This window comes from Cavia porcellus, unplaced genomic scaffold (assembly GCF_034190915.1).
Source record: "Cavia porcellus strain 051 isolate PalLab524CR breed Dunkin Hartley unplaced genomic scaffold, mCavPor4.1 scaffold_4, whole genome shotgun sequence".
Taxonomy (NCBI): domain Eukaryota; kingdom Metazoa; phylum Chordata; class Mammalia; order Rodentia; family Caviidae; genus Cavia; species Cavia porcellus.
This window is the reverse complement of record NW_026947487.1, coordinates 73,519,147-73,544,958: the sequence shown is the minus strand read 5'-3', so window position 1 is coordinate 73,544,958 and position 25,812 is coordinate 73,519,147. Positions and strand designations below refer to the sequence as shown.

General features: G+C 35.7%; 1 protein-coding gene across 3 annotated transcripts in view; it reads right to left on the bottom strand.

Moving 5' to 3' along the window:
* Positions 1 to 25,812, bottom strand: part of Ccser1 (coiled-coil serine rich protein 1) — a 1,226,082-nt gene that overhangs the window by 1,140,512 nt on the left and 59,758 nt on the right. The window contains exon 1 of one of the 3 annotated variants that reach the window (XM_063247276.1): positions 2,299 to 3,213. The exons of 1 other annotated variant lie outside the window; for it this stretch is intronic. The gene's annotated coding sequence lies outside the window, so the exon portion shown is untranslated. Of the gene's footprint in view, positions 1 to 2,298; positions 3,214 to 25,812 lie in introns of those variants that run through there. One more of the 3 variants, XM_063247278.1, reaches the window with a different exon arrangement.

Here is a 25,812-nt window from a genome sequence, read left to right as displayed (position 1 = left end):
CAGGTTAGTAAATTCAGATGTTAAAACTGTCTATTCTGTAGTAGAACTCATTCTAGAATTAGCATATTGCCTACTTCTATAGGGTTAGTAGCTGCAAGATTCTCCTTTCCTGAGTAGTTTGGCTGTAATTGCTTATTTGATGAATCATTGTTGTATTTTAATTTCCATTTAATTTTCCATTTAACTTTCTGAAAATCAAAGTTTTCTATTGTGTGAAGATTAAAACTGAGTCTAATCTGTTCAATAAAGTAGTGAATATTTCCTCAGAAAAATATATTAAGAAATACACCCACCAGTCTGCTCCAACAGGAATTTTCAATTCAACTATTTTCAAACCTCATTTGACTGAACAAGTTTGAAACCTAAGACAAAAACATCTCCGCCTCGGAAAGGAATTCTGACCACAGCCCAAACATTTTTTTGCACATTCTTAAAATGAAATGAAAACAGGTAGATAACAAATAGAATTTTAAATACTCATGAACATTTATACATACACACACACACACACACACACACACATATGGCATTTGTCACTGTAGGAACTTAAAAGCTCTTCCTCTATAAATTTAATTACACTAGGAGACCATTAAAATTTTTGCACAAAGACAAGAGGCATGAATTCCCACTGAACCCCAAAATATAAGGAGTAGAAATGTAAGCGAACTATGTTGTTTATTTATACAGCTTTGGCATCCCTATTTTACTCAAGACACATTATTTATACTATAATACACAGTTCACAAAATATGTATCTGTATAGATGTTTAAACACAGGGATATCATGGTTTGTTTCTTAACCTTTATATGTTGAAATATTTTTCTTGTTCTCCAACTTTAAAATCAAGGAAAACAAACTTTTTTTAAAAATGAGCCAGATGTAGTATTGAGGTAGGACATTAGAGGTAAGACAAAAGAATAACAAGTTTAAGACTAGCCTGGGCATTTTAGTAACTTAATGAGAGAGAGCCTGTCTCAAAATTCAGAAACAAAAAGGGGGCTGGGAGGGAGTGCTAAGGCCTGGGTTCATTCCCCAGTAGTCCAGAAAGAGAGAGAAAGGGACAAAGAGGAGGGTAAGGGAAGGCAAGGGAAAGTGAAAAAGAATCAACGCACACTAAACATACACAGTCACACAAAACAAACAACGTCAGGATAACTTTATATAAATAACACACAAAAGTCACAGATGTACATCTGTTCACTAAAACTGTATTCCTCATGCAGTTTACTGAAAAGAAAGCCCAAGTCATGGATGCAAATCTACCCATATATCAGATAAATTAGGATGCTCAGCCTATTCAAAATGCATGGACTTATATTATTTAACAATTATCATACTGTTAATAAAAAAGCCATAAAATTCTCAAGTGTTATTAGTGCAGGCAGGACACAAATACAGACTTTTATGACAGGCATGCAAAAAAGTGATCCTATTACCCGTAGAGAAAGGTGGGCTTGAACAGAGAGCCTCGCCAGGGCCTGAATAGTCCACTCTCATCTGCCCCCTCTCTCTCCTTCTCCTTCATTCATGCCTCCCCACCCAGCTAGACTACTAGTCCTGGGAAACATTTAAACAGCAGAGGGGCAGAATATTATAAGTTTTTTGTCCCATATGCTTTCTCAATTTGAAAATCCAAACTGATTTTCATTTTAGTTAAGATTATAAAGAATTCAACAGTGTGACAATATTTTCCTATTAAAAAATCCTTATTCTGCATGTCATTAAGGATAAGAGGTTTGTAAATCTTCATTTTACTTTCTGACTTTTTAGTTTTCACACAACATTGTCCTCCTCCTGAATAAAGACTGAGAGCAAAAATAAAAAAAGTAACCATGACACAAACAAAAATAACCTGTCCACCTAGGCCATTTGGTATGGGGAGCATGAATTACTGAAAGGACTTCAAAGAAAGACTTGACTTTTTGAGCTCTAATAATGACTTAAAACTCACTTTTTTGATTTCAAAGTTATACTTACACTGTATGAATCTTTAGTAATTATTATGAGTCAATTCTTGCAGGTATCTAATTTGTACATATTCCCAATTACGATGTGAATGTATTTCATTATTTCTTTCACACTAACGTATGAAATGAGAGGGTGGTTTCACATTAAGACTAAAGTGTTCTCACCTGGGGTTGAAGTGTTTCTACTTCTGTTTTCAGGGCAAGCAGGGCATTCAGGAGAGAAGAAAGCCTCTGGGAAAAGAATGCTCTAGAGAAGAAGAGAACTGAGATGCTCATGTCTGGTTCAAAGACCGCTAACCCACACGGTAGGAAAGGTAACACATGGCTCACCCAGGAGTCTTTGATCCAGGCTCCATGGACTTCTGCCTGAGTCTCAAGGCAATGAATGCACAGGGGAGGTACAAGTAAAATCTGCAGCAGCTCTTGCTTAAAGAACGGCCAGGGAAGAGGAGAGCACAAGGCACCAGCAGTGAAGGCGCTGGCCACAGCAGGGCGAGGTGGGCAGCAGCACTAATTAAAGCAGCAGTGCGGGAGGTGATGAGACCGTGCTGGCAGTGGGGAGGGCTCCTCTGTGAACTCAGCACCAGCTCCCTGAGCCCAGCACAGGCACAGCCGGCTTAAGGCAGCAGGGCCTGGACCAGCAGGGCCTGGACCAGCAGCAGTGTCTCTAGTTCCACCCCCCTCCAGCTCCCAGGGCCAGAAGTAGGCAAGGGGAGTGGGAGAGGAAAGAGTCTAGCGAACACGGTACTCTAATCTCCCAAGCCTTCCTTAGTATGACTAAAACCAGGGAAGACCACTCTGTATTTTAAACAGCTGTGAAAAGTGAGTCGCATTACTTAACCTCTTCAATGTCATACATTTCTTGTTTATACAATGAAAATAATTTGATTTCTATGGTATTCATAAGAAAATTTACATAAAGAATTTAGTACATCTGGCGGACAGTAAAGACTCAAGATAATCGTCCTAAAAAATTTAGAAAGCAAATTATAAAATGTGTACCATGAGGGCCATGTCCTTTTGCCACGTCTCATGTAAGAACCCAGGGACTCCAAAAGGTATTTCAAAGAAACATAAAAGAGGCTGGAGCACATTATATTTTGGCTGTTATTTTTGCCCTAGTTTTACTTGCTGTGTAAACACTGGGAATCCAACTGACCTAATTTTCTGATTTTTTAACTTCAAATCTTCAAAGTAAGCATTTGTATTCACATTCGATTCGTATCATACAAGCACAATGTAAAAAAAGCACATTTTAATGTTTTCTAGAAAGTATAATGTCTAAGAATCACATAATTTCCAAACTATTATTATTTCTATTATGTGGTACATGCTTATTTTGCGAATTCTGGAAGCACCGCCACATTCCTATGATACGTATTAGCAGGAAAACAATACAAAAGATTATTTCTCAAATTAAAATAAATGGAAGCATGTTTGACAGTTTTTCCATTTCTGTCTCTTTAATCATCTGCAGTGTTAGTGTTATCTGTTCATATCTGTATGCCACCAGGAGCTATAATTTAAACAGCTATATTTTGCTAGATACTATTATACTTCCACCTTTTTGTGCTTAATTTAGCATATCCAAATGACTCTCAATAGTCACAAATACTAGCAATTGAAATAAATTTTATAGACCCCAATATGAATATACAACTGAAATTATGAAAATAATATAATTTTTTTTCAAAGAAGCAAGTTTATGACTTAGATAAGTGCCTTCTCTACTTCACAAGGCAGCTCATATGGTGAAAGCCTTACTAGACTTTCTTAGACTTAAAAAATGATGATCCAATTCTGCCTGGGAGGGATTGGGCTGCAGACCATAATGTTATTTTACTGCACAATTGGAAGAGGTCTCTGAATTCTACTGATTTGAACCATGTGTCAATTTTCTCCCAGTGCTACCTTACATAGGTTCTCCAAGATGCAGATGCTGAGCTACAATAAGCAGTGAAATACGATTAGTAGGGAATACCACCTACTACAGGTACAAAAGAAGAAAAATGGACTACACAAGAAAAGGTTTCATACTTCATGAGACATTTATGAAAAGAAAAGGGTAAAGAAGAACTTCATAGGAGAAACAATGTTGGGCACACAATGAAAATCTCAAAAAGGTTTGGCCACACTAATGTGGAGGTCCAGGTCAAAGATAATCTGTGATAGAGTCCTGCATAGGCAGAAATGGCCAGGTCTGAAGACCCATCATGCTCAGCCAATGGCTGGGAAATGATGTGGAAGAACACAACCTTATCCTGGGTGGTGCAAAGAAGGAGACCAAACAGTGGGTGTCCATGCCACCATATGCCTCACCAAGGTGTAGCCAGAGCACCGGGGTCCAAGATACGTATCACAGAGCTTCATCCATGGAAGTTACATATACTTACTCACTTGCAGATTCTGATTCTGCTTTATTAATTTGTTCCTTAAAATTCTCAAAATCAACTACATCCCTTTTACTAAAGCAGCCTCCAGAAAATTAAAATTAGTTTGTGAAATCTGCATTAGATTACCTATAAATTCTCCCTATCCAGGGAGCTGGGATTTAGCTCAGCAGTGTAAGTGCCTGCCTGGCAAGCCTGAGATTATGAGTTCAATCCCCAGCACCAAAAAATAAATAAATAAATAAACAAACAAACAAATAATTCTCCCTATCCAGTTCTTTTTTATTTTCAATGGACTCTTCACTTGGCCAGTCTTAACACACCATATCAAATGAATTTCTTTCTCCTGGACAAACAAGAACCTTATCTTTCCTGAAACCCTAGTATTTCAAGGTGTGACTATAGAAAATAAAAAAATTAGTACTGAGTTTTCAATGTATGGAGACAAAGTAAATTTAGGAGTCTGTGAATATTTCAGGTATCTCTACTTAACAAAAAACCCCAAAGCTTCATGATTTAAAATAACAACTGCTTACTTGCTTACAATTCTATAATCTGAGCTAGGCTGGTTGTCTTATTTTTCTGATCTCACTTGGACCTCTCAGGTAACAGCAGTTAGCTGGAGGCTCAACTGTGGCTGCAAATCCAGGCTCAGTCACACACCTGATGCTTCAGCTGAGATGGAAGGGCTAACCGCTGACTAACCAGGCAACTCTCATACTTCCGTTGAAAGATCTATAGCCAGATAGGTAACCACATTACATGATGGCTCAGGGGTCCAAGAGAATGAAAGCAGCAGCAGCCAGACTGTTTAAATTCATGGCCATGAACTGCCATAGCATTTGTTATACCACACTGCTGGTCAAACCAAGACATAAGTCTACTTTCTAGACTCATGAAAAAGAAAAATAGATCCTTTTTTCCTTCCTCCTTCCCTCCTCGAGCCCTCCCCTTCTCCCTTTCTTTCCTTCAATTATTGTAGTACCAGTGATGAAATCTATGGGTGTACTACTGCGGTATATTCACAACGTCCAGCCAGACTCAAACCTGAGGTCCTTCTAGCTCAGTCCCCTCAGTGCTACTACCATGTATGACTGGGCTTCTACTTCTGAATAAGAGGCACAGCAAAGGATCTGTGTTAGTTTAATCCACAGCTGGGGCAAGGCTATAATCGAATCGATGCCCTGTCTAAAGTGCCAACATTTAGGGACTAAAAACAGGCCAAGATGAAGAAAAACAAACAGAACAAAAAGTAGAGATGGATCAGTTAGAACAAGTAGGCTTTACTTCTATGCTATAAGAGAATAATCTTGGGGGTTTAGCATATAAAAGCCTGCTTTGCAAGTGTGAGACCATGAGTTCGATCTCAGAAACAAACAAAAATAAGACAAAATAATCTAGCAATGATTTAGGTGTATAGTTTTTGAAACTTACTTCTGTACTTACTGAGTATATGACCCTGACCTATCTTATGGCCTCTTTGTGCTTCTATTTTATTAACTACAAAATAAAGAATATACGACCTACTTCAGAGTATTGTTGTAGACATCAAATGAGGTTAACAGATCCACAGAAATCAGGTTCTACTCAAGAGGAGAACTCTGTAGGATGGGTGTGCCTGGTTTCTTTTGTTTGTTTGTTGTTCCTGCGTTTGTTTCCTCTTACTGAATCACTTTAAACTAGGTTAGTTATTAGATTGCTAGAAACAGAATAAGCAGACCCCAATTTGATAGAGTGGCTTGGGTTTGCTTATTGGTAAGTTATATGGGAGAATCGAGGGCCTGCATACTAAAGCACTGGGGAGCTACTTGGTTATATGCGACAAGAACTGGAAGCACCTGATGCTTCTGGAAAACTCAGTCACCTGGAGGTCTACCAACAAGGATGAAACTGATTAGGATTCCCTGACTTGCCTTTGTACTTCTGGAACCTCATGCAATATGGGACTGATGATTTCTCCCTGCAGCATTTCTAAACTACAAATGTTACCATTTATTAAAAAACCTGTTTGAAGTGTCTAATACATGCTAGGAAGACCACACAACTATAAAAAAAAAAAAATCCCTCCAAAGGAAACAATATGAAATAAAGCACAGTATATATTGTGTTCCTTAATCATGGTATGTCCTCTATATTATTATTTTTTTATAATATATAATAAAGTTTTTAGAGAAGTGAAAAAGAATATGTGACAATAGGTGGTGATAACAAATGATATACACAGATGATAAAAACATTATATAAAAAGACTTCTGCCACAAAACTCACTTTCAGTGGAGCCAGTTTTCAATTTGAGCCTGTTCTCATCATTAAATGCAACACCCTGAGCAATCCTTAACAACCACCATTTTATAACATATCTTTAAAATCATTTCAGATCCTGACATCCTACAAAGCCATGAAAAGAGAAAGGAACAATGAAGAAAAAAGTGAACAAAATGAAAATCCTAGAGATTCACTCATACTACATCAACCTCATGAGTCTGCCCTTCTCTGCGTTCTGCTGAGTCCTGGAGCCCTAGCTGTGAACGCTAATGGATTAGCTAAATTCTCTACACAAATGGACACAAAATCTTTGGCAGTAATGTCTGAATGATGCTGCTACTCAAAAACTGCACCCTTTCTCTAATAAATAAAAACTGATTTTAAAAGGTGTATGATAAGAACACTTACAGAAGCCTATCCCAAAATCATAAAGCACTCCACAGGTACACACTGAGCAGGATTTATCTAGCTACGCCAGGAGAATACAAAGACAGGGAAGACATTATCTACCCTGATTACATCATAGTCTGTCAACTTTATTTGTTTCCTTTATCATGGGAAAATAAGCTGAGAAGCCGCATAAGAGAAATCCTACAACTTGGGCCTGCAACTAAATAAGCTTGTTTGAGTTGTGTTATATTCAACCTAATACAGAGTTTTTATGAAGTTATATGGTTTCCTCTAAATGCAAAATTATTTCACTAAAATCACTGGATTAACAGTGTTAACACATAATACACTCATTTCAGTAATGGCCTTTCAAGGCCAAAAGGCAAGCTCAGGATAATGTAAATCAACAATCATCCTGGCTCCACAACCCCTTTTCACTTGTGTCACCCTTGAGAATACCTAATATATATTACACTCCAATCAATGACCAATGCCCATGTGATTATCCACATTAAAAGTGAATGTAATTGCTGAGCCGGTTGGTGCAAACCTATAAGCCCAGAATTTGAAAGGTTGAGGCAGGAGGATCCGCTGTGAGTAATAGGCCAGCTGGGGCTATGTAGTGAGTCCCAAGCCAATCTCATCTACACATGGAGACTCTGTCTCAAAAAAAAAAAAAAAAAAAAAAAAAAAAAAAACACAAAAAGACCACAGTAAAGTATTTCTCTGACCCAGAATCACATTTTCTTGTTCATAGTCTGTAATATTCTTTACTGCTTAATTAGGTTCGGCTGCCTCTATAAATACAAATAATGAAATTACTCATTTCCATATATGCTAAATATTACAAAGTAATAATCCAACAGTAAAATCAACCATCTTTTATCACATTCTTAGTGTTACAACCAAAATAAACATTGATAGAAAATATTTCTTTGATAGAAAATATTTCTTAATTGTTTAAAATATATATGGAAGGAAAATCAAGCAAAAAAGTTACATACAATATCATTTATTTATTTTCAAATGACAAAATCTTAGAAATGGAGAAAACAGCCAGTGACTGAATGGTGTTAGAGATGGGAGGGACAGTGGCAGGTTAGGGTGCAGTCACAAACAGGCCACCACCCCATGGTGACAGAGCTGTTCCATGTGGACTCTGGTAGTGGACAAATGAACCTTCAAATTTAAGAAAGGGGAACACCTAACTACATATAATCTCAAATGAGCCATGAAATACTACTGAAAACTGAATATGTTTGGTATATTATAGCAATGTATCCTTGATGCAATTATGCGCTATAATTTTATAAGATGTTAGCATCAGAGAAATGGAGCCAAAATTTCATGAAATTTCTGCATGTAATAACTGCTGATGAATCCTCAACTAAGTCAACAATACTTCAATTCTTCAATTGAAAACACAAAGACAACATGTTTTCATAAGGTGCCCAATATGAAGATAATCATACGCACATGAATAATTGATACATAAATTGCAAACAACAGAAAATTTTAGAAAAATCGTAGTGAGTACTGAGGAACAAAAAAGTACTTTAAAATTTCAATAACAGAAAAATATGATGAGCAAATAAGCAAGTGTGAGCTCTGTGATGCCTTCCCTTGCTCTAACTCCCGCATTTTCACTTGCAAATAATACGCTAAGCCAAATTTGCAAAGCACTACTAAATATAGCAAGGTCCAAACTTCTTTAAAACAGAAGCAATGCTATTAAAAATGATTCATCCTCTAAACTATGCACATAACTCCTAGAAACACCAGTAAGAAATGTTTAAAAGTGCTGGCATGAATTATGAGGTGAGTGAAAGGGAAAATTAATTACAAGAGTACAAAAGACTGGAATGGATCAAAGGATATTTTAAATTCCAATCTTTTTACTCAGGTTTCTCTTTTAATATGCTAATGAGAACTAGAAGTCCTCTTAGGTAAAGAAAGCTCCAGGAACATCCCATTTGCTCTTAACTGTGTCCAAATAGGGACATGTCTATCTAATCCTAGGCATTTATAACAGGGCTGTTTATTCACTTATTTGACCACCAACGTCCAGTAAAATGAAGCCTTCGTCATCTTACATTGTCCCAATTATGATGGAAATTCTATTACTATACTAAAGATATGTCCCAGTTTGTACCTGCTGTTTATGCACTCTTTTTGCAGTATTCTTTTCATCCTCATAGTGTTCATTCAGGCACATTTTGTGTATAGTCACTTTATCGACCATAAATATGACTTATATTTTGCCTATAATCCCCTACCCTTCAGCCTGACCACTCTGACCCAGGCTTTCCATTGACACATTTGAAGAGAAACTATCCAATGAAAAGAATCAGACTACAAAAGAATGATCCAACACACTCTTAAAGAAAATTGTGTTCAATGAAATAAAAATCTGTATGCTTTTTAGCACCAGCACCTACTCCTCAGCCCACAGACGTAAACACTGAAAGAAAGTGATGAATGTAAAAGCTTTCTTGGACAGAAGGAGAAGCTCTTAAGATTCTTCACACCTGGACATTTCCTTAACTTGACAGCAAAAGTCAAGACTGAGATTTTACAGACAGTGCTTAGAATTGCTTTGTAAATATGTTTAAATGCAAGATGTATCTTGAATGCACACAAGCATCATTTTCGCAGTTAAGTGAGGCCTTGGTGTTACTTTCCTTGCCACAAAGATGTAACTTATTTCCACCATTACACACAGGGCCACAGGAGAAAATGTGAAAACATACAAAATACTGGCAAGAATTGGACTTCTTTGACATCAGGCATTCCACAGTCATTTGCAGCTTTTATGTTAACTCAGGATTATTTCCCAAGTTTCTCTGCCCTAGAAATAATTTCCACATGCCCATTTGCTTTGTACATACCCTGACAAATTCACTCTTTGATGATGTGGTGTGCTGACACTACTGTTATGGCAAGAAAACATAATGATCAGAACAGTACAAAGAACAGATTTTTAGGCATGGACTATATTTTCTTAAAATATAAGCTATAGTGTTTTCTTCAATTAATTGTATTAAAGGCAGCCAAAATCAGGGTATATGACATGAAATGCAGGGGGAAAATAATTAAAAAATGCTTTATCCTTTGGCTCTTAAATTTTCTTTTTCTGTACGCTCTGTTCAGTCAAAACAATGAAACAACTAAAACACCTAAACTCTAGTCTGCCAAAGCCAACTAGAAGACACTGAGACTATTCATGTCTGTAACCGTGTTACAGGCAACAGAGTTAGATAAAAATATTCTAGGCAATCAGATAGGGCAGGGCCCTCACAAGCAGCCAGTGTAGAAGGCCAGATACTTTGCAACTATGGGGAAGATAGACACCTCCACTGTGGACTGGATCTCAAGACAAAAGATAAATCAAATGCACCTACATACTTTCTATGGACAAGCATGAGAAATTCATATTCTAAATAGGTCTCTATTACCTTGAGGAAGCCAGGAGTTACCATCCCAAACCCCTACAGGAAGAGTTACTGTTCTTCATGCATGCCCGCTTGCTACATGATGTGTTTCTCCATTTTCCCCCAATTAGATCAATTTTACCTGAGCAATTATAATCTTACTGATGGGCCATAGTTCTGTCCCACCTCATGCCCACCATGCAAGTTCCCATTTTTCCCCTCCTTGGACCCACCTCATCTTCTGGATTCGTTCTATAAAATTTCTAGAAAAAGAGGAGTCCTCAGCAACTCACTCAGGACACTTTTTTTTCTGTCTCTTATCTCTTTCTTTCTCTCTCAGACAGAAGCTTTCCTTCTCTCAATAAATAGCCTCTGCCCTTAATCTCTGTTGTTCCTAAAATTCATTCTTCAATATTAGAGAACATGAACTCGTACTGGACATCTAGTAGGTTGGGCGTTTCATTCCTCTATATCAATAGCACAGACTTTTACTATGACTCAAGAAATAACAATATTGTTGTAATAAAGTTTTATTGTTTTTATTAAAAATATATACAATTTATATTGCAATAATGACAAAAGTTCAAAGTCTTTATCACACTGTCTTGATATGTTTGATGCTATAGTATACGAAGTTATACTCAAATATTTCAAGGAAAGAGACACTATGGTAATTACTATTATGTCAGGTTATCTGGTGGTAAAACACTATGTTGCTTAAATTGTTCTGTTCTGACCTGTGTTGTCATGTTGTTATATCCTCCTTATCTCAATCTCCCCCTTTTTCCTTTTTTTTTTAAATTAATTTTTTTATTATTTTTTTTAATTTAGGAAAAAATAAATTAAAAAATAGCAGGATATATTAACTTTTGTTTTCCTATTAACTTGATTTGAAGCCCTGTATTGCTCTCACCATCTTGTTTTGATTGATTTCACTCTATTCTGTTTTGTTCAATAGTATCAAGTTTGAGGGTATAGGCAACTACTTTGAAGGCAGTAAGATTCACTATGACGCCCATTCTGTTTTGACTATTATCTTCTTTTGAAGTCCTGTAAGGTCTCTAATGTTTAGGTTTTATTGGTTTTGTTCTGTACTGTTTTGTTCAATTTTATTATACCTGATGATATAGGCAACTCTTTCTAAGATAGCAAGAGGCTTTATGGTAACCATTGTTGATCACCTGGTATTCTGTTTTTACATTATGTACTATGCCCATCCTTTTGTTTTAACTGACTCTGTTTTGTTTCGTCACATTTGGTTTTATTCTCTTCAAAAAAAAAAAGTAATAAGAACTGTGGGAGTAATTAAACCGAAATGTGTAATTGTTATTGTAAAAAAGAGAGGAAAAGAAAGTGCTCTAAAGGATATAAATGCATGTACATTTAAGTGTGCAAGATAGAAAACCATATTACTAAGTTTTTGTTGGATCACTGAACAGAACTGTTTGCAATCTCACTGTTTGAATGTTCACTTTGTATGCTTTAATTTTGTAATTTGAACAACTATTTCTAAGATGACAATATGCAACCTATTAACTAGTGATTTCTTACTGTTTATTTTTTCTGAAATTCTGTATTGCTTGTACCCTTTTACTGTTTTTTTTTTCTCTTTAAATAAAAAAAAAATTTTAAGTCTTTATCAGAATTCCAGGCATCAAAAAAATCATCAACTTTGAAAGACATTAATCTGTTTGTAATTATAAGTTACCTAATATATTGGCTACATTCCAAAATTCCTGCTATACGTTAAAAAAAAGCTGAATTTTTAAAATTCCCTAACAGAACCACATCATTATAAGCTTTCTAGTCTACCTAAATACAATGCTAGCTCTGAAAGCATTTCAAAAAAATGTTACTTCCATACACGCAACAGAATGTGATCATACTATGTATAATTAACTTCTTTCTAGCCAAAGATTCCAAGATTATCTTTTTTCACATCATCATTAACCATTTTTTTTACTAAAATTATATAATAATTGGAGTACATGTGCTCTACCAGTCCCATAAGATCTAGGAGATTTAAGTGAAAAATTCATACGAAAGCCTGTCATTGTCAAAATAATGATTTATTGGATACTAAATGGCATAAAGAGCATTATTTTCTAAAACAATGTTTACATAAATTTAATTTCTAAATGACACTCAAAATTCAAAAAATGCCTAATTATATCACTATTAATTTTACCCAATAATTAAATCAGCATATATTTTAGAGGTCTTGATTTTTCTGTTAAAAATATCTTTGTGAATGAAGAAAAAGTAAAAACACAAACAATACTAAACTCTACACAGTTCTATATATTTGTGTTGCAAAAATATGTCTAAACTGCCTCTGATCAGTTATTTTCTTTGAACAATAACACATATCTGAATGATCAGGACCAGCTCTAGCTGGTTTTTACAGATAGTCTCAAGAAATGTCGGTAGCCTAGTAAATTAAAGTGATTCATCAATGTCATCACTGTCTCAAATGCACAAGATTAGGGAGCAGAGATGGATACACAGTACAGAAAATGTGCCAGATGTGTTGGACATGTGCGTGTTTTCCATAGGATGTATACTTCATAGATGCTGAAGTCTATCAAAACTGATTTCCATTTTGTTATACTGTCAAAAACCCTTTTAGTAAAATATTTCTAAGAATGATACCTAAAGTCACTGAAAAAGATGTACCTTAATAGTTATCTATATCATCTCCCAGAATCAAAAGGAGATTAACAAATGTTATACATATATTCATGTGCAACACACAGAAAAAAACTACATGGCTGACAGTGAATAAAAGATCAAGAGAGAATAAACCTCAGAAAGCTTAGGTTTTTTTTTTTCCTTGAAGTACATGCTCAAGCGATAAAATTAAATTTTTAATTTACATAATTCTAATAATCTGTAATGAAAGTTCCAGACACATCAATAATATTTTATTTATATAGCATTACACTGATTTCTCATACACCTCCTTCTTCGTTACTAATTTATAAAAGAAATTTGAAGAATCAAGTTCACTGTATTTAATTCAAAACCAGTTTGTGCAAAGGACACTTATAAGGTGAGGTTTGATACACAAAACTGATATCAAAAGAAGTAATCAGTCCCTTTGTCTCAAATAATTGTTTTTGAGTATCCAACAGTGAATAGTATTCCATATATAAATAAAGAATTCTGAAAAATTCCACTTTTATTTCCAATAAAAGGTAAGACTTTTACCGAAAAAAAATAAATAAATAAATAAACTCAGATGGGGAGTAGTTAAGTGCCATATTTGGAACTGAAGTTCAGGTGAGTGTCCCTGATTAAGAATTTGTATATATGTGCGTGTATATAGATAAATATGTATGTATGTATATGTATATATGTATATATTCATTATAAATGTGTGTGTATGTACGTGTAACCACGAGGATGAATAACATAGAAAGTATATGGTATGCAAAATAAAGCCTCACACCTTAAAGATAAATATTTAAGACATATCGCTCAATGAGTGACTCAATATAAAAATAATTTGATACCAGAATTGATAATTTGTTCCCACACCTATTTCTCCTCCTATATTTTCACTATACTGTAAAGATAGAAAACGTAAGAATTAGCTGTTATGTTTTCCTCCTTCTCAATAATTCCCAACAATTAGTCAATGCATAATGATTTTTTTCTCCTAAACATTGTACTTCATTTTTCTCATCCAGGTTTCCACATATCTCACATTCAATTCCATCTTGATTCTACAAATATTTTCTAGCTCATCTATCTCTCTCTCTAAATTCTCATTAGCCTTGCACCAAATTCCAAAATCTGAGGTACATTAAATGCCCTGAAGAATCAATATCGTATCTCACCAACATAACTGCTTCCCTAACATAGAAGCCCACTTACAGACATCCCACACTCCAAGCTGGGACTGATCTTCACAGAATTCAGTTATTCAAGGAGGCTAGGTTTTCCTGCTCCTTTTACTGTCTATTTTTGTTTTTACATGTTCTATACCCCTATCTGGACTTACAATCACAGTCCCAAGCTATACATAGTAAACTACTCCTAAAAAATCAAGAACCTGTGAAGTTACTTCCCTTTATTATATAACTAGATGCATATAACTAGATTATAGTCAGTCTGCCTCATAGCAAATCTAAATTTTAAAGTTTTACTATATTTGTAAAACCTTTATTACTTAGCAGCAGAATTTCTTTTTTATGATATCCCAGGCGGAACTCTAATGTGTACATCTTAAATAGAAGGTGCTCTGACTGTTGTGCACTATGTAGTGCTAAGTACAAAATACTCCCTCCCTCTGGGCTACTTCAAGAAACACTCTAACACTTCAACCAGCTAGTGGAAGCTTTATGAACTCTAACTAAAGGTCCAGATATGACTCTTACTATGTCTTAGTATACTGATGAAAACTTTTGTAACCCACATGTCTAATTAGAGATGTGTTTCTCTAATTTAATGGACAACAAATCACCCAAGAGATGAGAAAGTCCTTGTTAGCAGGCACCTTCTTACTCAGCAGGTCTGGTTTAGAGCCTTTGATTCTGCCATTTCTAACAAGCATCATGGGGTGTGATATTCATATCTTTTAAGGGGACAAAGAGTGACAAATCTTATCCAGCAGAATTTTCCACAAAGGGGCAACTACATTTCATTAATTATTATGCATGTATGCATGTGCGTTCACATGCACCACACAGCCTCTGTCCTCTGAAATGGTTGCACCCAAACGTGTGTAGGCACAGACTCTGCCCCAACCCTTCTCTCCTGCTTCGTGACCCCAGGACAAAGGGTGGAGACAGTACTCCCATAGTGGGGCTCAAAGATTCAAAATGGTTCAGGAGTTTGAAGTTTTCCGTTTAGCCTCAAGTCGAAGCCACATTTTCCACTGCACCACTGACAGAAAGTTTTATATTGGGGAAATCGTTTGGAATTGCCTGTCCTGTTATTAAAAAAGGTGTTCTGTGCCTCTATAGAGCCTTGTGGATATCATCTACTTTCTATATCAAATACAGCACAGAGGAAGAGAAAATTGCAGGCCTAGCCACCTACATTAACCAAGATAATCTGCTTAAATTTAATAGAAAAATCAGATGTGCTTTACTATATCAACAAACTTGTAAAATGTGTATTGCTACCTAAATACATAGAATATGGATTTAATAAAAGAAGAATACTACTGGGGTTTTTAAAAATTGAGATCAACTGTATTCTTCCTAAACTTCAGGAAAGTCACCATATACTGAAATCTGTAGAGATACTTTACTCCTTGATCAGTACTCCGATTACCATGTGTAAGACAGAAAGTGATTTTATTTCCTGAAACAAGTAGGTCAAGGACATCCTTTTCCCTGACAATATGTTTAGGAAACACATACACTGGTGAGAAGACTCTCTTTTGCTAAATGCTTACTCAAGTGAAGACACTTTGAAAATGCTTTAGAAAGGAAACATTTTTGTAGCCAGCTTTTAAAGAAAGGCTACATGTAATCACATATTGTTGATGATAACACTTTGCTGGCTGAGTATTATACTCAACCTATATCTAGGGAACCATGTACACGGTTGGGAGAATTTTTATAGAACTCCTATCTAATCATTTTAAATAACCTATTCCCTTTGACAGAAATCTATTCATCCAAAGGATAATGTAAAAATAAATGCAGCACTCAAAACATTAATTTATGCCACATTTCTTCAAAATTAATGAGCTTTTAAAACTAGAATCTTTACTCATCTTTCCCCTCTCAATAACAACTCTGTCAAAAAGAATTTACAGAATTGTACACTTAAACAGAAACTGAAAAACCAAAGAATGCTCTATTAGAAGGAATAAAATTAGAATAAAATGTCACATTCCTAGAAGAGCACAGTTTACCGAAACACTCAAAATTTTCTATAAAAGATAATGTAAGATTCACATTAGAAGATAAGGGCTTTTAGCTTCTCTGATCTTCAGTTTTATCATTAGTAAAATTAAGAAAATGTTTTAAGGAGGATTTCAAAGTCTATTACAGCAAGAAGTCTATACAGCTGTTCAAATTTCTGAGTTCATTCTTACGTAGGATTGGATTACAAGGAACCCTAACAGTACCTTCACTATCTGTCACATGTACTCACCCAGCCTAATCTTCTAATCAGCTGGTTCTAGGGCAGAGGGGCAATAGTTCACTGTGTTGGAAGACAGCAAAAGCAACCAGAGAGAGACAAGCCTTTTTCTGTCTCTTATATTGTATCCAGTCTACCACAATTAAGGAGGTGCCAACCTGATCAATGGACTGAACCAGCAATCACCCACCCTTAATCCCAGCATTGCACTATGAATCAATCATACACTCTAGATTCCACCACTTCCAAAAAAACTACGACTGCATGAGGCTGGGGGGGAGGGGCGCATCTAGATACAAACCCTAACACTCAGCCATCTAAGTCATAGTTTTTCTTCTCAACCTTTTCTCGTAATATCCTCAGTCTCAGTTGGGTCTATCGCTAAAAATATAGATGCATTATGAAAAGAACTTTCCCAGACACAAGTCTCACACCTACAACGCACCTACCCAAGCCTGTACAATATATCTCTTGCCCTATTCCTTCATGAAATCTTTTTTTTTTTTTTTCTGGGATTCTGGTACTCTTGGTTTTTCTGTACCATCTTTGGCTTATTCTTCAAAATGTACTCTAGGTTCTTAGACCTCACTATCTCCACGTCCTTAATTTTCAGAGTTTAGTTATTGGCTTGCTCCTCTTTCCTAAGTGTCTCTTTTCACTGGTAATTTCACTTAGTTCCACACTTAAATGCAGTCACACTCTTGACACCAAAGACTGGGTTTCCAGTCCAGATCTAGCTTCCAAAATCCCCATCTATATATTCTACAACCACTTTAATCCTAAACAGACATCTCAACCTCTAATATGTCCCAGTTAGTTTTCCCCAAGTACTTACTCACCTCATAATCTCTACCCTCATATTAGAAAATGCAAATTGTGTCTTCACAGTACAACCTAGACACCTGTGCATCAATCTTTTAGCAAACCTTATCACTATCACCACCTTTATCACACTGGTAAGCTACATCTGTTTTCTTCTGAGAATCCTGTTATCAGAGTATTTCCCACACAGAAGCCAGCATGCACAGTTAAATCAGCATTCAGATCATATTACTCTTTTTTAACTTGTGACTGTTCTGCATCACAAAAAATAATAGCCACAGTCCTCAGAGGCTTCCTCTATACACATACTAGACTTCATCTGCTACTCTTTTTCCTCTCCAATATCCTACACCACAGACATACAGCTCTCCTCTTTCATCAGCAGGCTGAGTATATTCCTGCTAAAAGGAATTTGCACTTGCTACTTTCCCCATAGATTTGTCATCCAAAGATCCTGCTCCAATGTGACCTGTCACAAGACCTTCCATGAACAATATATTTAAGCTCAAACAACCACCACATTCTCATTTTAGCTCAAACTGGTTTACTTTCCTCTTTAGTACTTGTTGTGAAACACACATTATATTTACAGTACGCTCTTTTGGATTAAGAATTAAATAAATGAAATGAATTTGTACATGGACTAAATAACAAATCACTACTGCTGCTTTCTGAGCTGTCTTCAAAATGTGAGCTCTTTGCAATGAGAAATAAAAATTCAAAATACCACTGCCCCTAATTTTAAATTCTATCAGTTATAAAATATTTTGATTAAATACATATACATACTAGCTTAGTTATTTTCTTGTTGCTGAGACAAAATATCCAAAACTCATGAGCTAAACAAAGAAAGGTTTATTTTAACCCACAGTTTGTAGAGGCTTCAGTTCACTATTAGCTAGCTCCAAGGCAGAGAACCAACAGTCCATGGCACAGGAGACAAGAAACATTTTTATTCCATCCGGGCTGCAAGCCTTTTGGCTGGAACCACTATTACCCCAGTGGGTCTTCCCTCTTTTGTAATTCAATAATCCACATCAGTCAACAGATTCAGTATCACATACCCATGATTCAGTCACTCCCAAAAGCCCATCTATGCACACATGAGGCTTTGGGGATACATCTATAGATATGTCAACATGTACATAGACACTTTTATCAGACAACATCCAAAATGAGTTGCCCAATTTGATGATATACCTTGAAATATTTCTACTTACAGCTATTGAGGTAGGTTAAACAAAATGAAAAGTTAAAAAAAGAGACAAAGAAGTTATAAATAAAAATTATACTTGTAGGAAAACTAAAACTTTTTGGACCTAGCTGATATTATCCAAGCTGATACATATTAACCTTTTTAAAATTTTTTTGATAAACTTAGGCTCCTTTCCTCAGAATTATTCCATCTGTTCAAATTGGCTTAATTGAAAAAGACCAGGAGTCTGATAATCTGATCTTGAAATAAAGGAACAGATTGAGAGCATCCAAAGAATATTAAATCATGAAAAAACAACAACAACAACAAACAGAAACCTGTGCCCATTCACATCAAATATACTAGTACCCTTCTTACTAGTGGGCCCACTTTCCCTGTGGGGCTCTACCCTTCAAGAAAAGCATAAATGATTCTTTTTTTTAAGAAAACAGTGTCTGATTTCTCTGAGTGACCACTCCCCCAGCCCCTCACTCTCTGAAGAATAATTTGTATCTTCTTTTTCCTCCTTTTTCTCCCTCCTTGTCTACAAATTTCTACAGCCTTAAGGTTTTCCTTTTTGGCAGCCGGAAGCTTCACAGTTAATAAAAAACGAGTATTTGTACATAAAAGCAACAAAGATAAGAGGCACTAATTCCCTATAACCAGAAATGGGAAGCTGCCAAAAGGCATCCTTTGTGACATGTGTCAGCCTCATTAGGTACAGTACTGTAGGTCCACAAGCCCTGCTCCTGGATCAGATGGAACTCACCAGGATGACACATACTAGAAAGGGCCCACACAATCGTAAGCAAAGCTTCTCCTGCAACCAGCATGGAAAACCGAGTCCTGAGACTCCAGAGAAAATAAGAACATTCTTTGGGGTGACCCCTGAGGAAAGCAACCTCCTGAAATCATGTACATTGTGGAGTGCTAAAACTTTAAATAAAAGAAATCTTTAAACTGCTCTTTGGATACCTCTGTGTCTGTCTCTCTCTGCTTGTTCTTGCCTCTCTTATCTGCCTCTCTGTCTCTGTCTCTCTCTCTCTCTCAGAACTAAAGGGCTAAGCTTGGTCCAACTGATGCCCTGCTCTTCTTCTGGGGTGGTTAGGAACATGTCCTAAGCAGTGTAGATTTAAGTGCTCATTTAGGTGGTAATGGATGTTCCCCCGGGGACCTGGTGAAGTCTGTAGATTTAAACTGAGGAGCCCACTGGTTTTTTTCTTTTTTGCTCCTCTCTCCCCTAAGAAAACCCCAATCTCCTTGTCCCTTCTCTCTCACGCAGACTTGCATCTGTCAGAAAATTCCACTCCTTTATCAGATATTTTCTGATACCAGTTATGAGGGAGAAGCAGGGAGCTAGGATAGAAGGGTAAGTAAAAGCTGGGAAACTCAGGGTGTTTTCTCATGACTCCCAGCCTGTCCCATCCCGGCTAGCAGGAGTGGCCCACAGGTGGGTACAGGGCTTCTCAGTTGTCTGCTATGACCTTTCTGGGTCCTAAGACTTCTCCTCCTACTAAAACCTACCTCCCTATAGGTTTTTTTTTTTTTTTTCTGGAGCCCTTGGGGGGTTACCTCTGTAATGCCAGTTCATTTCCTCCCTCAATCTTGTTTAGTGCTGGTATTCTCATGATAACTTGGGCCTGTAATTTGTCTCCCTATCTAAAATGGTATGTGACCTGTAGTTCTTAAGTGACATATCCATACTGTTTAAACCATCTACAAGTTCCTTGTGTATGTTACAGGTCCCTAAATACACAGAAGCAAAGTCCTGCTGTTGTGCATAGCTCCTAGTCTTGCTTTCCAGAGCTGCTGAAGATCAGAATAGCAATGTGCCTGGAACAAGAAGACTTGCTCTGGACAGGGACACAGATTTCTATCGGACAAGCAGGGACATGCGGACTGGTTAATGACAAGAGACAGCACAGATGCTCTTCCTGGGGGATTTCAGCTCTGAGAGCAGAAAAGGTTGCATGTATAGCATTATTCGGGCTCCATGACTCCAATCTGGGGTGCACCTCCCATGTTGCCTGGCCCAGTGTGCAGGACACCCAGGTAGGGTGAGGCAGGAAGCCTAGGCAGCCTTATCTCAGAGTCCTAAAAAAAAATCCTGTCTTTTTGTCTTTTTACTTTTCTCTGGCCCTTTCCAAAAATGATATGAAAAGCAAGTCACACACAGCATTGAGTAATAAGTAACTCAAAGTCTGTCCCCAAAAATATCACTTACAGGGCATTTTTTTATAAACTCAGGATGAATTTAAGATGCAGGCTTTTCAAAGGTTGATTTTTCACCAAAATAGGTGAAAAAATAAAAATACAAAGCCTCAAATTTAGTTTCATAATAAAGAGGGAAAATAAATAAAGCTTCTATGTAACAATATTTTAACCCCTGTCTTTCTCATTCTGACACTTACTGGTTATAAGTCTTAAAATATATAGCCTAATAATGTTAACTAGGCTATGCTTTACTTCTCATCTAAAGTAGTTTAAAATGAAAACAATAAGCACATAAAAATAAGATTAATGCAACAACATTCAAGCCATTGGTTGCTAAATAAAAGTTCAAATACCCCTGGTTTCTTAGGACTTTATGATATATTTCATTTATGTTTTTATAAACTATTAATATTTAAAGTTTTAAGACTGCTTTCTTAAATTGACTGAATTAAATTGCTAATATATAATTTTTCACAAAATAAAATTATATATAATGAAGCTGGTTATAATTAAAAGATTTTCTATGTCTAAAAGCAATGTTTTTTGTTTTTGTTTTTGTTTTGTATTTTTTGAGACAGAGTGTCACTATGAAGTTCAGACTGGCCTTAAACTCACTTTGTAGTCCAGGCTGGCCTCAAAGCAATGTTTTCTTAAGACATTAAAATGCTTTTGGATAAATTTTACAACCACCATATTAAGAACAGATTTTATGTCTGGAACTAGAGCTGTATAATCCTTCTAAAGACAAAATATGCTATAAAACTAAACCTTAAAATTAAGCTTAACACAAGCAGAGTAATAACAAATGCTCTCTTTTATATAATATATCCTACCTCTAGAACTTAGACATATAAAATGATAAAAACAATTTTGGCATCCTTTTAAATTGGATCATGCCATTTAAAACTTGGTTTACACCTATTGGCTTTTACTCAACAAATATTCTGTTACTCTATTAATGAGATATATTCATATACTGGGTGGGTAATAAGTCTATCTGTGGTCATTAATTTCCAAAACTTGTTAAGAGATCTGAAGATAATTTTTATTCTCATCAGTACAGTTATACCACATAAAGCTATTAAAGATTATGTGACTGACAAAGAGACATAAATGTTTATTAACACATCTCTCATTTTAAGCTGGTCTTAAGCACTTAGCAGGGAAGTATAAACAAAATTGTATATCTCTCTCTGTCTCTACACACACACACACACACACACACACACACACACACACACGGAGACAGTGAGAACATTATTAAATTAAATCTAGGCTTACTATAAAAAGGTGACACCAAATACTGTACCAGCCCCTAGTCTCAGCTGAAACTGTCACAGCCATCAAAAGTTCTGATTATCAGTCTCACTAACTATGCCAAACATGTGTCCTTCAATCTCTCATAGTATATTCTCATTATGTTAAGAACTTGCAAGTACGTCTCATGTCAGTATTTAGCTTGTTGTACCGGTATGCCTATAAAATAAAAATGGCAATTAAATACTCTAGCTACTAATTGTAAGACACAACCTGGGCAACTCCTCTTGAATGCAGAACAAATTACTTTGGCATCAGTTAAACCAAATCCTGTCTCCATGTAATGATATGTACAGAGCTGGCTATGCTACTTCCTTCTCCTTTCAATTGGTTCTAAGCAATGCAAATAAGGCCAGCTAAGGTACTGATATGTAATCTTTGAGGCCAGCCAACAGTTTCCCTATAAAATGGTTGAGCACAGCAAGATGGCGAGCCAAACAGCTCCAAGAATGTCAGCTGGGTTCAAGCCACAAGACAAAACACTAGGACTTCCCAGGGCACAAAAGTTTACATATCAGAAACTGAAGCAATGGGCCTCCTAAAACCATTCAAATGCTACCCTAATTGAGTTATACAGACCAGTCTTTCTGCATATCATTCTCCCTGCATATTGCAGAGGTACTCGCCCACTACCTGGCCAGCTCACATTGCTCATGTAATTCCCAGCATCCTCACTGTGGCTCATCTTTGAACCATCCCCTTTTCATGAGATAATAAATTCTGGGGGAAGCCTTGTATCAGGGACTTTGTTCTTCACCTGGAACAGACTCAGGACCCCTTGGCTGCCCATAACTATAAGTATGTCTTTATGTTGTTATTCTCACCGTGGGTTGCTCTGGAAATGGTAGATTGGAATTAATCCATCATGATTCCAGTAACATATTAATGGGATTACAAATATAATTTTCTGGGCCACAAGATGAACAAGTTAAGGGGTTACAATATTATAAGAAACTACAATATTCAGTATTAGCAAAAGTAATCATTACATTTATGTTATAAACTTTCTATTATCTATCTACTTTAGACCTTATATATACGTGAGATTTATCTGGGATCAGTCCTTACAAAAAGTCTTCAAGTCTGTAAAACAGAGCCTTAGAATAAAAATTTTAATAGACCAAAGGTTAAAAAAATGTTTATTTAGGGTTAAATTTAGTGTTTACTTATTGTTAAATTAAAATTCACTAAATTCTTTAAATTTAAACTATTGTTATAGTTAAAAGTAAAAAGACATTAACTTTCTTATAGACAAAACTGAATATGAGCCAGGGATTTAGCTCAGCGGCATAAGGGTCTGCCTGGCAAGCACAAGGCCATGGCCATGAGTTCCATCCCTGGAACAACAACAACAACAAAAAAAACACTACAACCTACACTCCTTATATTTGGGTAAAATACCTCAAAATAAATAAGTTAATATTAAGATAAAAGTCTTGCCAAATATTACTGTTTTCCCCCATTTTTTGGAGCCACTACTCATCAGCATCTTACCATTCACTTCTGGCCTCAGCCTGTTTAAACAGGTTATAAAATGAAACATTAATGTCAATGACTTGCTAATATATTTGTCCTCTTTTCCAAACTATAAAAAAAGGATCCTTTATCAAATAACAAAAACTATCTTCCTACATCTGCTTTAGATTGGTCAGGACAAGACTTAGGCTTCCACACTAGGCAGAATCAGTAGCTCTGCTCAACCTTAAATAGGTATAAAAAGATAGACCCTTAGGCCTCCTGCACTTCTTTAAAAATAAGGGATAAAATCCTTAAGGGGAAATGAAGTGGGATAAAAGAAATAAAAGATAGATAAAAGGGACACACAGAAATCACAACTAAGTTTTTTCTCAAGAATTTTATTTGTTTTGCATCCCCCATACAATGAAATGTTAAGGTTCTTGCATTCTCCACAGTAGGACTTCAGAAAACACTCATTCCAGCTCTTGATCAATATAATTTCACAACTCCACCATTCAGAGGTAATGTCAAATTTCTCTCTTGAATCTTAATGGGGCTTAGTAGTTCTCTTACTGGAACAGAACAGAAGCATAACCCTATCAATCAGTCTTTTTCCTAAATTCCTTTAAGCAGCCCTCAAGAGTCACCATTCTAACTCACATTAAACACACCAGCAATTACATAAACATCCTCCTTCCCTAGAACTGCAGTTAAATCAGTTATGCTTAAGTAGTGTGAGGTTAAGCATGCAGGGCTGAACCACAGTAACAGTAGAGAGTAACAGTAGAAATATGGCTCTTAGAAATGGCAGAAAGAGCAAAACTCGCCCATTTCTAGGCATGTAGAACATAAAATTTCAGAATTCAGGATCTTCAGGATCTGCTGCCCTTTTCCCATAAGTGTATTTCAGTTGCCTTTATTTTTCCAAGTAGTAGTTTAATTTGAGGATTTGTTTTATTTGCATTCCAGACATGGAGGAAATTTTACTAACTCCCCAGACATAATATTATTATGCAAAAGAAAATGCCTTATATTATTATGCCAAAGAAAACGTCCATAAAACTGCACTGGTTTCTAATACTTATTAGACTGTTTAAGAAAAACAAAAAATACTTAATGTGAGAATACACACAAGACAATTTAATAAAAATATATGAGTCCCATAAGAAAATACAATTATCTTAATTCTAATTAATGTAACCCAAACACAATTATGGAAAACAATTATTTGGACAATCAATGAGACTTAAAAATTGAAGTAAAACATTTCCATTTCAGTATGTATTATTTGAATAATTTTATTTATTTAGTCATAGAGTTCATGAAAATTATACCATCATTCACACATGTGCATACATTTCTGATTATTTATGAAACTCATAATAAATTCTGGAAGGCTTATTTAAATATTACATGAAATCAAGCAATTATTTTCACACTGTCAATGAGATTATCATTTCTCTTTTAATTCAATTCATGCTAGACATATGAGAGACATAAAAATAGCTTAATTAATTTACATCTTTGCTTTTATTAAAGGATAATATTACAACAACTTAAAGACCTTAATTTATTTATTTTATGGTTCTAGAGTAGAACAATACTTTATTTCAGATAATATAATGAGTGTCAGTGATCTAAGGAGAGAGGTTGAACTTATACACAAAAAAAGACTAAAGAATGGAGGAAAAAAAAGTGAAACTTGCTTTCATGTTACTTTCCTTGGAATCCCAGAGTAAGGAGAAAGAACATCAGAAAAATAGCTGGACAATGTCAAGTTACTTCAGGGCACCTTTGTGTAAGAACTAAAGCTGTGAATTGCAGAACTGTGTCCATCAAAACTGTTCAGAGAAATTTTGTTATTTCGTCTCTCTCCTTATTTCAAAGACCAGATAATAACTCAGTTTATGATCATATGGAACTTCATTCAGCATGAATGCACCTGTTTTGATTTTTAGTCTGGTCTACTGGGTCTCAGGTTAGCAGCTCAGTCCAAAACAATTGCTTCACATAATTTATATATAACACAATTAACTAAATGTAATATAAATAATGGAATGCTTTACATAATGGTGTTAAGTATTCTTTTCAAAGCTACTAACAAACAAAACCACTTTATCAAGAGATTTTCTCTGTCTTTAATTTCATTATAAATAATAGAATACTTATTGAAATTCATCCACAAACTGTTATAATCAATGCCAATGAAGACAACTGCTTGCATTTCATAGTTGGGCATTAACAAGCAACACACAATATG